The sequence below is a fragment of the Mobula hypostoma genome, chromosome 28 (genome assembly GCF_963921235.1).
Source record: "Mobula hypostoma chromosome 28, sMobHyp1.1, whole genome shotgun sequence".
NCBI lineage: Eukaryota > Metazoa > Chordata > Chondrichthyes > Myliobatiformes > Myliobatidae > Mobula > Mobula hypostoma.
The window spans coordinates 12,657,208-12,660,605 of NC_086124.1; positions in this window are offsets into that span (position 1 = coordinate 12,657,208).

Sequence of the window (3,398 nt, forward strand, 5' to 3'; positions counted from 1 at the left end):
TCTGTACCTCCTGCCCGATGGTAACTGTGAGATGACATGGTCTGGGTGGTGTGGATCTTTGATAATAGATGTGATCGATGGCACAGAGGGGTGTGCCTGTGGTGTATCGGGCTGAATCCACTATCCTCTGCTCCTATCTCCTATTTGCATATTTGAATTACTGCCCCACACAGTGATGCAACCAGTCAGGATACTTTCAAGCAGGCGTAGCACAGTACAGCTTGGGCCCTCAATGTTATGTCGACCGCTAACCTGCTCCAAGTTCAATCTAGCCCTTCCTTCACTCATTTTCTTTTATCTATGTACCTATCTAAGGAACTGGTCAATGTCCTTAACGTATCGACCTCTACCACCACTCCCAACAGTGCATTCACCCTGTGTAAACAATCACTACCTACAGACCCGCAGTCCTCCTCTTTGTCCTACTGTCCACTCTCCCCTCCTCTCAGATTCTTCCTTCTCCAACCCTTGACCTTTCCCTCCCATCTGGCTGCACCTGTTATCTCCACCCCACCCCCTGCCATTCACCTGTGAGTCGGCTGGGGTGATATACCGCGTCCGATGCTCCCAATGCGGCCTTCTATATATTAGCGAGACCCGACGCAGACTGGGAGACCGTTTCGCTGAACACCTACGCTCTGTCCGCCAGAGAAAGCAGGATCTCCCAGTGGCCACACATTTTAATTCCACGTCCCATTCCCATTCTGATATGTCTATCCACGGCCTCCTCTACTGTAAAGATGAAGCCACACTCAGGTTGGAGGAACAACACCTTATATTCCGCCTGGGTAGCCTCCAACCTGATGGCATGAACATTAACTTCTCAAACTTCCGCTAATGCCCCACCACCCCCTCGTACCCCATCCGTTATTTATTTATATACACACATTCTTTTTCTCTCTCTCCTTTTTCTCCCTCTGTCTCTCTCACTATACCCCTTGCCCATCCTCTGGGCTTCCCCCCTCCCCCGTTTCTTTCTCCCTGGGCCTCCCGTCCCACGATCCTCTCGTATCCCCTTTGCCAATCACCTGTCCAGCTCTTGGCTCCATCCCTCCTCCTCCTGTCTTCTCCTATCATTTCAGATCTCCCCCTCCCCCTCCCACTTTCAAATCTCTTACTAGCTCTTCTTTCAGTTAGTCCTGACGAAGGGTCTCGGCCCGAAACGTCGACTGTACCTCTTCCTAGAGATGCTGCCTGGCCTGCTGTGTTCACCAGCAACTTTTATGTGTGTTGCTTGAAATTCCAGCAGCTGCAGATTTCCTCGTGTTTGCCCCCCGCCATTTCTTGTTTTAGTTAATAGTGTTTGATGTTGAACCCAAGGCTTCCTAACCCGCTGAGAAAGTACAAGATCTAACGTCCCTTATTTGTGATTGCATCGACGGACTGGGTTTAGTGATTATTACACAATAACACTAATTTACCTCCGGGGAACTAAGGTTCTTTGTAGCCAGCCGTCATGCCGATCAGTACTTCGGATCGCTGCAAGAACCAAATTGCAGGCTGGTTCTATTCCATTAGAACATTTACATTTATTCTCAGCCACGTTCACGTCGTCGTGACAGCACAGTGGTATACAGTACTATTGTTTTTTTTCCCAGGAAAGCAGGGAAAATATATTCAACTTCTCGAGAGTCTGAAAAAAAATTCCATTATCTCACTTCAGCTTATAAAATGCCACTCAGAGAACAGAGAAACAGATTGACTGAATTGCCTGGTATGAAAAGGGCATTGTTAAATCACAGAAGGCAGGGGAAGAGAAAAACAGCACATTAAATAAATTGAACCCAAATGTTAGAAAATTGATTCAATAATAGATAATGGGAAGAAGTGGAGTGGATGATTACAGGATGTCAAGTTGAGTGCGAGTTTGCGGCAAATCACACCGGGCTTCATGCAGTCAGTTTTATTTCACTTCGGATCAACACAAATTACAACGATCAATTCACTTAGGTTAATAAAAAGATAACTAGGTTATTCATACCATACCCAGAGTGTGACGTATCGCGCATTGCACAATATCGTACAGCTGATTCTTCACCCACTCCCACCTCCTTCTCATCCCATTGAGGACTAAAAATACAGGGAGATATTTTCCGGGAATTGAGGGAAAGTCTGTGTTGCATAGTGTTAAAGGGTTGGGAAGACTATTTTGTAACGTCATTACAACCTGGATCCTTTCCATTTAATTGTATTTAATTTATATATTTGGTTAAAATAGTTCCCAAATTAAGGGCACAATTGAGAGCATCCTGACTGGGTGCATCACTGCCTGGTCTGGGAACTGTACTTCTCTCAATCGCAGGACTCTGCAGAGAGTGGTGCGGACAGCCCAGCTCATCTGTAGATGTGAACTTCCCACTATTCAGAACATTTACAAAGACGGGTGTGAAAAAAAGGGCCCAAAGGGTCACTGGGAACCCGAGTCACCCCAATCACAAACTGTTCCAGCTGCTACCATCCGGGAAACGGCACTGCAGCATAAAAGCCAGGAGCAACAGTCTCCGGGACAGCTTCTCCCACCAGAGCCGTCAGACTGATGAACTCACGCTGATTTGACTGTACTCTATATAACATTGCCTGTTCTATTTATTATAAATTACTATGATTGCACATTTAGACGGAGATGTAAAGATATTTACTTCTCATGTCTGTGAAGGATGAAAGAAATAAAGTCAAATCAATTCAAAATGGATCCAGTTTTATTAGTTCCTGCTCAATAGGAGCTTGTCAATGACTGAGGTTGTTTCCTCTGGAGCGGCGGAGACCGAAGGGAGATCTGACAGAGATTTACAAGATTGAGAAACATAGATAGACAGGAAATTAGAGATGTCTAACACCAGAGGGCATCCATTGAAGTTGAGGGGGGGGATGTGAAAGGCAAGTTTTTTTTACTCAGAGAGTGGTAGATGTCTGGTATGCACTGTCTTGTATGCTGGCAGAGGCAAATACATTAGAGCTTTTAAGAGATATTTGGATGTAAGGAAGATGGGGGATATGGGCATGGTGTAGATAGGAGGGATTAGTGTTTGGCTGTTTTTGAATTGCTATTTAGCCTGGTCAGCACAACATTGTGGGCCGAATGGCCTGCCCCTGTGCTGTACTCTGTGTTCTCTGTAAGGCTGGCTGAGAGCAGAAATGCCTGTTGCGCGCACACAGCTGTCCAGTAGTTGCGAGTCAAGTTCAGAACAAGTAGTTATGGAATTTGATCATTCCCAATGACAGGACTGAACATAGCTGCCGGGTTAAAGCAGTTTCCCGAGCATCTTTAAAGCTGCACCCGAGCATCTTTAAAGCTGCAATGACTGCTCTCCAGGTGTAGTTACATTTACCACAAGAAAGTAGCATCCATTATCAAAGATTTAAAGTACATTTATTATCAAAGTATGTATGCAGTATAC